General features: G+C 43.8%; 1 protein-coding gene across 1 annotated transcript in view; it reads left to right on the top strand.

Annotated features, from left to right (window-relative positions):
• The window catches only part of Ksr2 (kinase suppressor of ras 2), a 435,854-nt gene that overhangs the window by 187,988 nt on the left and 235,124 nt on the right, over positions 1-12,742 (top strand). The window lies entirely within an intron of this gene.

The raw sequence follows: 12,742 nt of genomic DNA, 5'->3' as shown, positions 1-12,742 counted from the left end.
GATGCAGACTTGTGATCCTACTTACAAACACCATTAGAAAAAATCATTCTATTCATTAAGAGAATGCAACTATATATCTATCCCAACCACTTTGAGGCTTATGAGATTTTAAAATAAAGCTCTGTTATTATCTAGGTTGTATTTTCCTGTGTAGCTTTGACATAGTGTCCCCCTCCTAGATTCCAGGCCCTGAGTTCTAGTTCATGAAAACAACACATGTTGTTCAGGCATGAAATGAATGATGTTAGGTGGGTCAAGTGTGAAAATTTCATTTGGAAGGAGAGAAAGAAGCTCACAGACGTGTTGCTTCTGTCCAGGTGCTGCAGGCAGCACAACAGTGAATGGCCGTGTGCCCCAGCATGGTTCTTTTAGGTGCTGGGGATGGAGCCCAGGGCCTGGTGCTTGATAGGCAATTGTTCTGACACTGCGTGACACCGTGGTCCCCACCTTGTAGCTGTGGATTGTTGCCTCTGTTCTTTGCCTTCTGTGTGCCAGGTCAGTTGAGCCCCTGGTAAGCAAAGTTCTATACCCACACCATGGAGAAACTCACCCTAGACTTGAGCTGGGCCATCTCATTCCTTGACCTCTGTGGAGTGGGTTATAGTGTGTGGCTGATGAAGTCTTAGGACTATCAGGGAAGAGTCAGTGACCCAGTTACAGCTGAACTGGGCCCTGTGCTCAGAATGCATAAGTATCTGGGACAAATATTACTGTATATTCAAGGAGGTAGTGGCTAACAGTTGCTGAACATGCATAGTGAGCCTGGTACTCCACATATTTTGGGGCAATTGATTCATACAGTAAACAGGAAAGATAGTTATTATATAGGTTGAATATCCCTTATCTGAAACATGTGCCACCTGAAGAGTTTTGGATTTTTTGGTTTGACTTTGCTTATGCATAAAGAGATATCTTGGGAATAGGACCTAAATATAAACATGGAATTCATTTATGTCTTATACACAGCTTATATGTTTCATATACAGCTTATATAGCCTGTGGGTAATTTTATACAATATTTTAAATAATTTTGTGCATTAAATGTTTGGATATTTTGGAATTGTGCTAGTTCTTAAAAAGTTTTAGATGGAGTATTTCCAAAATCCACAGATGATTAAGTCCCTAATAAAACTTTTTTATAGGTTTGCCTATAACCTATGCATGTCCTCCTATTACATACTTTAAATCCTAAGTGACTTATTATATCTAATACAATTATATCTAAGTACCATGTAAATAATTATTGTAATATATTGTTTAGGAAACAGCAAGGAAAAAAAAAAACCCCACACATTTCTAGTACAGGCACAATTTAAAAAAATAGTTTTGATCTGTGGTTTGTTGAGTTCTTGGATACAGAGCCTGGATTTATATCGAGGGCCAGCCATACAGTGCTAGAAGTGTAGCTCATGTGCTGGAAGACTGAGCTGTCACTTTCTCCATTTCATCCATAAGTCACTTGTTTATTCACACATTGGTCTTCCCTTCTCTCCTCTGGGAGCATATTAAGCAATGCTGTGGGGCAGAGGAACGGGGATCTCAAGATTGAGCAAGACATTGCTGGTTACAGAAATGGGGTGATGCAAATCTTGGTTGATGGAGATGAGGTTCAGTTGCTTTCCCATGAGGGTTTAGTAGTGAAGAGCTGGGATGAGTGTCTTAGAAGACGTTGTTGTTAGGCTCAGTGGTATGGTTACTTTTTCTAGATGCGTGGTGATTGGCTGATTGATGGCTGATGTGGTTGGCTGATGGGTGGCTGGGGCTGATTGCACTGTATGCCCTCCCCCACACACCTGGGGAAGGTGGAAGTCTTAGTCTGTCATGGTCTAGTTTTGTGGCCATCACATGAATGGTCCCTTTCAGTAGTTTCCTCAGGTGATTGAATAGACTGTATGGCCCCAGGACAATGCACTCTAGTTAAACTACACCTTAGGGAAGTGAAGTAGACATCGTTTATCATTCACATTCTGATCCCAGCTTTGGGCCCAGTGGCTCAAAGATAATGTTTTTCATGACATAACTGTTCCAGTAGAGAGGGTAGCACTGATTTAAAAGAAAAGAAGATCTAAGAGTAACAAGTATTCTTTTTATATTCTTGCCCAATTTTAAAGATTCACAGAGTTGGTCTGAGCCTTCAAATTAATGCTCAGGATGGAAAAGTCTTGAGACTTCAACTCTTCATGAAAAATGTCATTTATAGGCCAGGGAGATAGCTCAGCAGCATAAACATCTGCCTGGCATGTGTAAGGTCCTGGGTTTGATCCTTGGTATTAAAAAAGGAGGTCATTGATGTTATTTTAAATTTACAAACAAGTTGTAAGAATACTAAAAGAATTCTATTCTAATTCCCTTCATCCAAGTTCTCAAGTGTTAATACTTCAGTACATGCCTTGACCCTTTTGTGTGTCTGCTCATCCATCTACCCATCCATCTGTCCATTCATCCATTCATTTCTTCTAAACAATTTGCAAGTAATTCAGAGACACAGTGACTACTTACCCTTGCCTTCTTTGGTGTATATTTCCTAAAATCAAGATATTTCTCTTCATTAACTATAGAATAATGCTCAAAATTAGAAAATTAGCAGATAAAATACTTGTTATGGTTTGTATCTAGTTGTCCCCCCAAAGTCTCATGCAGTCCTGGGGCGGCTTCTGGAGTTTGTGATTGATTATTGTGGGTGTGGATGCTGCAGCTGCCCTGGGGCAGGTAATTTGTATTACAATGTAAGGAGGGGAGAGAGGCTGCCTAGCTGCTTGAGCTGCTGCTGCCACTCCTTTTGCTCTCTGCTGTTTGCCACCACCATAAACAGTTACTCTCTGCTGTGTGCCGCTCCGCCTTGGAGCCAGCTGAGTATAGACTGCCCCTAGTACTGTGAGTTAAACAAACCTTTCCTTCCTTCATTTTGAGTGTTGGGTATTTGTTCCAGCAATGAGAGAAGAGTAATTGAGACAATACTATTATCTATTCTCCACCTCATTCAAATTTCAGTTCTCCCAAAAATATACATAGCAAAAGAAAAATCTAGATTATTCAAAGCATTTAATGATCATAACTCCTTAGTTTCTGATAGGTTCTGGCCTTAGTATGAATTGTTGAATCATCATGGTGGTCATCTAATATAGCTGATGCCCTTAAAACAAAAGTCCATCTTCCCCAAGACCACCTACCCCCTTCTTCTCCAACGCAGCCCAGGGTGCGGTTTCCTTTCATCCTTCCGACCACCTCAGGGAAGACCCCCAGTCAGCTCCCTCAGGTATATCTAAACATCCCCTTTAAACTGCACCCTTGGCAAAAGACCATGAAAGCCTCAGCCTCCCTTTATCCATCTTGAGAGAATTCCTTGTCTTCCCCAAATTCTCTCTGTGTCCTAAAAGAAAATAAAATACCCAGCTGTACAGGGTACCTAAAAAATCCTATCAGTTTCCTTTAATCTAGAACAGTTTGGAGACTTTATTTTGTAAACCATCTCTATTTTTGGTTGCCCTGAGTTTTCCTTATGACTAGATTTATGTTGTACAATAAAGGATGACCCATTAAGTGAAATTTTCAGCGTACCATAGAAGAAATTCATAGCCAATTTGACCCATTACGGGCAATACCAATTAAGATCATTTGATAAAGGTAAGTTCTGCCAGATTTCTCCACTGTAAAGTTACTGTTTTACAATTCATATATATAGGTGCCTTTTGGGGAGGTATTTTGAAACTATATAGAAATGATACAGAGATTAGTTTTTATAATGGTTTCCTAATGATTTTTAAATTCTACCATTTATTCCACATTTACTACTCGGTTTTCTGTTGAAAGAACAAAGCTTTTTCTTTCCTTATTTACATCAAGGTGGGTTCATGATTCTCTTTCATGATTCTTATTTCATTCAATAAGCTATACTCTTATTTTGATGCTCAAAGGATTTCAGAATTGGCCTGTGGAATCCCCTCTCAGCTGATTGCTATAGACATGCTCTTCTCTTTTCTTTTTTTGCGTTGTAACTTTGAACATCAAGTAATTTTTCACAGCTACAAAAGTAAGCAAGTGATGTGATTACAATATCCTTCTCTCCTGACAACTTCCTCTTCATTTTAGATGGATGATGAGATTGAGAATTCTCCCAGTGGGTTGCCCAAGAGGCCTCCCAGACATGGCAGCCTGTTGGCAGTCTTGCGTGTGCTTGCGTCTGATTCCTGTTATTGCCTTCCCAGTCCTTATCCTTGTCGGTTTTATCCTCTGGCTGCACAGTAAAAGTGACAATACTCAAAATATGTCAGTCTAACCATGTGCCTTAGCATCCTCCTCCAGCGCTTCCCTGGGCCTGGCCTTGGCTGTGGTCGGAGGCATCTATATTAGTTCCCAGCACCCTTGTGGTTTATCTCGTCTCATCTCTGACAGTGCTTGTGGTTGTTACCACCCTGTTTTGTGTCCTAAGCTGTCCTTGCCATAACACTGTTGCCTCTGCCAGGACCTTGCATCTCTTGCTTTCTCCTGGGTTGTTAATGAGAATGTGCCATGTGTGGTACACATTGGTTGAATGAATAGATATTGAAACTGACAATAAAAGCATTCCTAACGGGGCATGGTGGTGCATGCCTGTAATTCCAGAACCCTGGGAGGCTGAGAAGTAGGATTATAATCTTGAATCCAGCCCCGGACAATTTAGTGACTTAGCAAGACCCTGTCTCAAAATAAAAAATAAAAAAGGGCTGGAGATATAGGTCAGTGGAGAAGCAGTGGGATCAGTCCCTAGTACTGCCAAAAAGAATAAGTACATTCATGATTTACTGAGTATCAATTATGTACCCAGGGCTTACTTGTGACTTAAAATGCTTCTTATTTATCCTCTCACCAGTATTCCATATGAAGTGGGTACTGTTCTTGTGCCCATTTTAGAGATAAGGAAACAAAGTCTCAGTGAGGGTGGACAGATTGCTTAAGGTCACAGTGAAAATCCAAGTTTAAACACAGCTCTAACTGACTCAAGAAACCTTGTCCTTCTGCTTCACCTATTCCCAAGAATGATTTGGATTTTGACCTCTGTGACTAGAATCTTGTCAAAGGGAATAGGATGCTACCTTGCAACCCTGCCCCTGTGGAACAGCACTTTAGAGCAGTGATTTAAATGCTTTGGGTGAGATGACTTTAAGTGATGCCTTGGGCAACTTTAAATATTTGCAATTATGTTAATATTTTAGTGTTGTGGACAATAAACTATGGTAGGCACATCAGATCTTGCATTCATTGGGTGCTATTTATTTCTTAAGGTTTTTTTTAAGAAGTCAATTTACAGAAAGTCAATGAGTAAGATAATATTTAAAGATGGCAAGACTTCAGGAGATAGGCAGAGAATGACTGAAGTTGCAACACTATCTCCCCAAAGCGAGATTCATAAGACCTTAGAGGTAGGAAACTATGTTTAGAGCTCTGAGTGGAAGATTTTGGTGTTCCTGGAAGATGAGCTTTTTCCTCTGTGGCTCTCTCCAAAAGAATCTTGTTCATCCCTCCAAGATAAACCCAGTCTGAAATAAGTTCATAGGAATATTTCCTCTGGAAATTTATCCTTAATCCTTACTAGTTTTAAAAATTCTTGGATGAGATGAGAAATGAATGAGATTGTTCAAACGGAGCCTTTGACAAATATTCACTGGGTTCTTATCATGGCCTCAGTCCTGGGGAATGTACTGGTGACCAAGAGATGGCCAGGACCTGGCTCCTGCCCCTGGAGGAGATGCCCAAAGATTATAAAAAGTGCCGGAACGAAGGGCAACGTAGAGTCAGCAAATGTGATCACTTCACATTTTTAACTGACCAGGAAGTGTTTATGTGCCCTGTGTGCTGTTTGTATCCTTGATAGCTCTCAAAGGGTTGCTATCATTAGCGTAGAGAATGGGTAGAAATGTCATGATGCCATGGCCGAAGGATCAGAGGCACAGCTGCCTGTCTCCTCACCGGAAGCCTTCTCAACACAACCTTGGAGAAAGTTATTGTCACTCGATCCAAAATGGCATGTTCAGTGAATCTGATTTCCATTCCTCCCCGGAGCCCTTCATTGTCTTGATGAGAACAAATGTTGTTCTCTCTTGATGGAGTTGTGACATAGAATACAAAACACAGTAGGTAAGAAAAATCCAGGTAAGAGAGTCATTCTTAAGCTGCTAGACATGATTCAGCTACTATCATGGAGTACTCTGATTGTCCTGTAGAATCTCTTTCCCATCATGCATTTCTGCACGCTATTATTAATGCAAACCAGTGGTTGCTTAGGCACAGGTAAAGTGATGTATATTTTGAATGCATTATTCTAGTTATTGCTATTAGCATGGTGAAAGGAAGAGCATTAGGATTAACCTCTGGATTGAGGTTGTTTGGACCAAGAGCTAGACTTTTGTACAAGGAAGTACAGGATTTCTTGGGGACTTCACTTGCCAAGTAGAAATTATGGCTTCTAAAAGCATCTTTCTTTGTTGTAATTACATTGAATTTTTGCTTCTCCTCCTCTGTCTCTCTGTCCTGCCACTGGCAGGCACCAGACATCTGAGAGGGAATGTCACTTGCTTGACAAATTAAATGCCCCAAATCTATTCACTGCAGAGGACAGAGCCATTGTTGGAGAAGAGAAAGGGAAGGCACTGCTCCCTATCTTGATCTTTGATCTATCTAATAGGGTTTGAAATGAACCTTTTACTGTGATAAATGGGGGGATATAAAAATTTCTTCTAGGGCCAACTTCTGTACTGTGGTTGAACTCCAGGATGGTAGTTTGAGTCAGAGGGCAGCTGCCTGGTACTTTGATTTAAGATAATGGGAGCCAGGGTTGGGGCTATCAGGATGGGGTGAAAAAGTCACATCTAGGAGGGCAAGAACAAGTGTGGGGACAGCTGTGGCCCCAGAAATGAATCCAGAGACTGGTAGCTATGATGGTAGAGCTATTCAAAGACAAGGGTGTAGCCTAGGCAGGCCAGACTCAAGGAAGCCACAAGACAATCCTGACCATCCTTAAATAGGGCACCTCAGTGTTCTTTCCCTACGAGGTCAGGAGCCAGTCTTGGTCTACCATAAGGTGAAATCAAGCCCCACCTGGTATCAGTTCCACTGTACACTAGCTGGGAAGAGTTGATGGCTGGGATTCGTCTTCACCCATGGATGCATGCAGCACACGTTTTGGTGTCCACAGAGCCTTAAGACTTGGCAGGGACTACCTGGGACACAGACGGCCCCTGCTTTTCAGGAGCTTATCCTTAAGCAGAGAAGAGTGTGTGGATGGAGTAAATAGTAATGTGTGATGAGACAGGTGAAGCGGGTTGTGGGGGGCTACCTTGGAAGCCACCACACAACATGAAAGATGGGGCTCACCTTGGAACAGCCTTAGAGGATCCAGGGTCCCAACTGCCAGTGCAGCTTCCCTCTGTTCCCCTTATGCTGGGTCTGGGAGTAGTTCCCTCTGGGGCATCTTTAAAATTTTTTTTAAAATTATTTATTTATTTGTTTGGTACAGGGTCTTGCTACACAGCTTGGACTTGCAGTGATCCTCCTGTCTTAGCCTCCCCAGTGCTGGGATTACAGGCGTGGGCCACCATGCCAGGTTTTGCAACCTGGGTCCTGTGCTTGCCAGGTGGTGCTTAGACCGCTGAGCTATGTCCCCAGCCCCCCCCGGGGGGGTATCTTGAGGCTTCTTCTTCATTGGGTGGGTCAGTGCTTGCCCTTTCCTTCTTGTCTGTGTTCATTCCGGGGAAATAATGTCTCTGTGTATCCTCCTGACAAAGTTGTCACTGGGCTCAGATAGGCAAACTGTATTTCCTGGCCTTCTTGGGCTCTTCTAGCACTGCATTAAAACACACGTTCATTCAGTTATTCATGCAGAAAACATATTGTTGGTGCCTATGGGATGTTCATAGTTGGTGTAAGAGTCCTGGGGAGGAGAGTTATACAAACCCCAGCTTTTTTCCTAAATAAGGTGGAGTCAGATGGAAAGCACTAGTTATAACTCAGTGGGAAAAGGGCAGGGTTAGCGGAAGAAAATAAATGAATGATCCTAGAATATCATTTGAGACATTGTTGGATACCAGAGACAACAGCTTCTTGGAGGAACTGTCTTCTCAGATGGAGGTGGGCAAAGTTCTGTAAGGAGCCAGGGGTAAACGTGTCAGGTTCTTCCCAGCATTATGGTCTCTGTACCCTGAGGTGTCAGCAAAAGCAGCCATCCGCAGCCCGCCAATGATCGGTGTGGTTGTTTCAATGAAACTTTATTTATAAAAACAAGGGATAAGTCAGATTTGGCTTGTGGGCTGGAATTTGCCAATTTCTGGTCTAAGATGAGACCTGAGGAATTGTCTAGGTAAAGAGACAAAGGCATGTTAATAAGTACCACAAGGGGTGCAAAAGTCAGGGCTCTGGGGCTGGTTGGGGCCCTGAGAGCAGTTGTGGGGCTGTGCTGTGCTCTGTGTGTGTGTGTAGTGTGTAGTGTGAGAGGCCAGGGAGGATTAAGCAGGAGCTCTTGGGGCGTTTGGGATGCAAGTGTGGAGGGGCAGGATCCGTCACACATCACTCTAGCCAAGGTGCCTTTTGGCCTTGAGGTCTCAGGCCAGCTGCTCTGAGCCCTTACTTTCCTCTTTTCCAGTAATTAATTCTTGCAGGTACGCAGCATGCCTCCCAGAGCACAACAGAGTGTAGCCCTGGTGACACGGATGAGCGGAAGTCGATGGAAGGCGCTGCCATCTGCTCCTGGTGGCTGATGGCAGAAAGGGGAGCCCAGACCCTCTTCTAGCACCACTCACTTCCTCGCATGCGTCACCTCCGTCACCTCCGCTGGCCTCCTGGCCAAAGCTCCCTGACGGGCCTTGTTAGGACTGTGTAATTTAAACTGAATGTGGCCGGGAGCTATCTGCTTGTTCCGTAGGAGCCCTTCACCCCCCACCCTATCCTGTTCCCTTAGGCTGAGATATTTATTAACTCAAATTAATAGAGGAAGAATAAAAATCTTAACAACTCTCCAGGCCTCCAGCTGGGGCCTCTTCCACTATGGCCAGGCTCTGGGAAGGGTCCAGGAGAGCAGGTGAGGTTAATTTTCTACAGCACTGCTTAATGATTTTCAGGAAACAGACACCCAGTCATCCCTTCCAGCCCCAATCCTGTGTTGGGACCATCTTTTGTGCATCAGGAAGATGACTTTTCTGAGTCCAGAGTCTGGTTCAGGCACAGGCGTCGCTGTTGTAACCTTATTGACCAAGAGTTTAACTTCCTGCTGAGGGTCAGATGTGTCTGAGGGTGGAGATTGGACTGGCATCTCATGAGACCTGAGGTTGGCACTAACTTGGATTTCATTTTTAAGATGTGCGACTTGAAATATTTTATTTTCAGTGGAGATGAAGAGTGATACCAAGATGGACAGGGTGGTGCCGGCCTGTAATCCATGTACCCCGGGAAGGTGAGGCAGGAGGATTCCCAGTTTGAGTCCAGCTCCAGCAACTTAGCAATTTGGCAAGACCCTCAAAATAAAAAAATAAAAAAGGACTGAGGATGTAGCTTAATGTGAAAGCTCTTGGTTCAATCTTTAGTATCAGCCCAAAAGAAAAGACAAGTAAAGCTAAGGTATATATCCATTGCCTAAGGAAGGTACAGATTCATTTTCTTTAATCCCTTGCCTCATACAAAGCCTGTGAGGATCTGGAGAGTTTACAGTGTTCAGAGAGCTTTGTGGACAGTAACTTGGCCCTATAGGGATTTGTCCTTGTCCTAATAGACAAGACAGGGAGGCTTGGTATCATACGCCACAGCAAAGTGACCCATCCCCTTCTGTGTCGGCCTGCACACTCTGTGAACGTACCATATATACAACTGATAATAGTAATAGAAATAGCTAACCTACTGTGTCTTCCCATGTGATAGACATTGTGGTGGGCTTATAATTAGCTCTTCACAGTAGTGAGGGACGCCACGGGACAGGAGAAATTCTGTAACTTGTCCCAAATCACATTGTCTCATTCAGAGCTTGGCCAAATCCAGCCCGCCAACTGCTTTTGTACATCAAGTTTTCTTAGAACCCAGTTGTACCTGCTCATCTATATGTGATCTATGGCTGTGCTACTGGAGCAAAGGTGAATCACTGTCACAGATACTGTATGGCCCTGGGAGCCTGAAATATTTACTGCGTGGCCCCACCAGAAAATGCTTGCAGGTTCTTCTCCTGGCTGATGGGAGGCAAGCATGATTCCTACAGAGGGCAGCATCAGGTCCAGCCCAGAGCTGAGCTCGTGAGCCTATTCATGCATACTTCACTGTTTCCTGTTACCATTGCATTTTCGCCCCTGACCTTTGTTCTGTAGCAGGCTTCAGATCCCTACTGTTTTCTTGTCTCTTGGTCCATGGGTCTTTGAGTAGGGATCCTGTCTTTCTTACTCACCTATTTACGTTATTTGACTGATTGCAGTACTGAGGATTGAATCCAGGTAGCGCTGAGACGCATCCCCTGTGCACTCTTTTCTGAGACAGTATCGCTGTGTTGCTCAGACTGGCCTCACACTTGAGATCCTTCTAACTCAGCCTCCCCAGTGATCTCGGTAGCTGGGCTCACAAGCATGTGCCACCACACTCAGCTTCTCCAGTTGATTAGCACTGGGTTGGATACTTAGGTAAAGACTCAATAAATGTCTACTAAATGAGAAGTGAGGGGATGAGTGATTGGTGTTCCCCATCCCCAGCCCAGGAAGCTGACTCTCAGGGCTTTCCTGGGAACACAGTGAATGTGAGAGGCTCTCATTGCTCTATCCTCTAAGGCAGGGTTGAGGGCAGGTGACCTCGTGCTGGCTGAAGGCATCAGTTGCCTCCCTTTCTGCCTCAATCCCATTGGGCAGGTTGCGGTGGAAGGAAGCACAGGGATGGAACCAGAGGAAATGTTGTCACTCCTTTCGACAAATCTCTCCTTAACTGGCCATTATCATGAGCATCGGAATTTTTTCACCCCCATGGGAAGCACAGTCCTGGGTGTGAATTCACAGGCCTATTCCCTGGAGTTGCTGCACTCAATGAACTTTTAGTGGGAGCTCCAGGAAGAGACAAATGCATGCCGTTGGCCTTGGTTTGCAGACTCCTCTAGGGCTGTGACTTGCATTTCCAGCGGGTACAAAGGTTCCTGGTTAGCAACTTCCTTTCCTATAGTCCCAGCATTTGAAACACACATTCATGCATGTTGTGAATCTTGTCTTCCTTAACGATGCTTTAAAGTTGATGCTGATAACTGTGTTTCCCAAAAGGCTATCAGCTTTTATGAGGTACCAGTAGCTCACGCGCTTGCATTTTCTCCATGTAAAGAGCCAAGGGAAAGAGCAGTCTTAACTTGGATGCTGAAGTTAGTGATTTTTGACATTGGCCACATTTGCAGTGGCCATGTGGCAGGGCCTGTTGTGATTAGGGGGAGGGGTAGCATAGAGAGCCTCTGGTTAGTCCTGCCCTACCGAGCCTTTGTGTGCCCGCAGCTTGCTCAGCCCCACACACCAGGATCTCACTAAATGAGGGCTTGGAACACACTGGGCTGGCCCAGCCATTGCCCATGCTTGGTGTGGCCTTTGGTACTGGCAGATCTCACCAGGTGCTCAGCCTGGCACAGTGTCCCGAGGTTCTCTCAGCTGTCCACTTAAGTTTTCAAGATTATTCTTGAAGTATGAGGAGGCTGGGGGCTCTCTGGAGCCTCAGGAGCCTCCTAGAAGTTAATGTTCCATGGTGGCTTATTATGGACAGCAGCTGGGATGTCTGTCTGGGCCAATTTGCTGGGAGCAGCACAGCAAACTTGGCCTCCAGTGAAGAATTTGTGAGTTTACTTAACCGTGGTAGGCACAGAGTGTAGTGGAAGGACAGCACCTGCCGGAGGTGGGGTGAAGTGGCTGGTGTGTTTGCCCAGGGATGTATTTCTCCTGTGGCTCTTGCCTCTTCTTCCTTTTTACTGATAATAAAAGAGGAACATGCTTCTCAATTTCCCTTTTTCTTCTCATAAGCTTCTTCATTTATAGTTTTAAAAATTAAGGAATAATTCTTATACAATAAAAAAAGATGTTAAATTCATGTTTTTGAGATTCATCCATGAGTTAGGTCATTCTTTTGTATTACTTTATTACTATAATAATAATAATTTACTGTGTGACTACATCTCTTTACTCATCTACCTCATGGTATTAGTTTACTAGGGTCACTATAACATAATACCACAAATATGGTGGCTTGAAACAACAGAGATTTGTCTCAAAGCTTGGGATCAAAAGGAGATTATGGGGCCACAGAAGAAAGTGATCAACGATGTAGAGTGTGCCTAAGGAGAGCCACCTGCAGAGAACACATTCTCTCAGGCTTTCACAGAGAGCAAATTGGTCAAGCAATGGCCACGACTCATCCACATGGCTGACACTGACAAAAGATCTACAAACTGCTGTTCAGGGTTTCAGGGTAAATCCTGAGGGGATCTGATGGACTTTGTCAGATAAAAAGTTACATTTTTTGTTATATAGGTCTTGCTTTATCTTAGTCTTAACCATCCAGCAGAAAAGTATAACATTGAGGTATAAAAAGTAAAGCTGTATTAATATGCTGAGCTGTAAAAGGCTCAAGTCAACATCTTCTGACATTGCCAGTCATGCAGATAGCCCACTACTATTATAGACTACTGGACTATACTGGATTACTTTGCTGAATTCATGCACCTACAATATATGAATGACAATGGAATACCCATCTCTGACAAAAGTAAACAAAAAAGGGG

This window comes from Octodon degus, unplaced genomic scaffold (assembly GCF_000260255.1).
Source record: "Octodon degus isolate 3935 unplaced genomic scaffold, OctDeg1.0 scaffold00079, whole genome shotgun sequence".
Classification (NCBI taxonomy): domain Eukaryota; kingdom Metazoa; phylum Chordata; class Mammalia; order Rodentia; family Octodontidae; genus Octodon; species Octodon degus.
The sequence above is the reverse complement of the archived record's forward strand: the minus strand, read 5'-3'. Positions and strand labels throughout refer to the sequence as shown.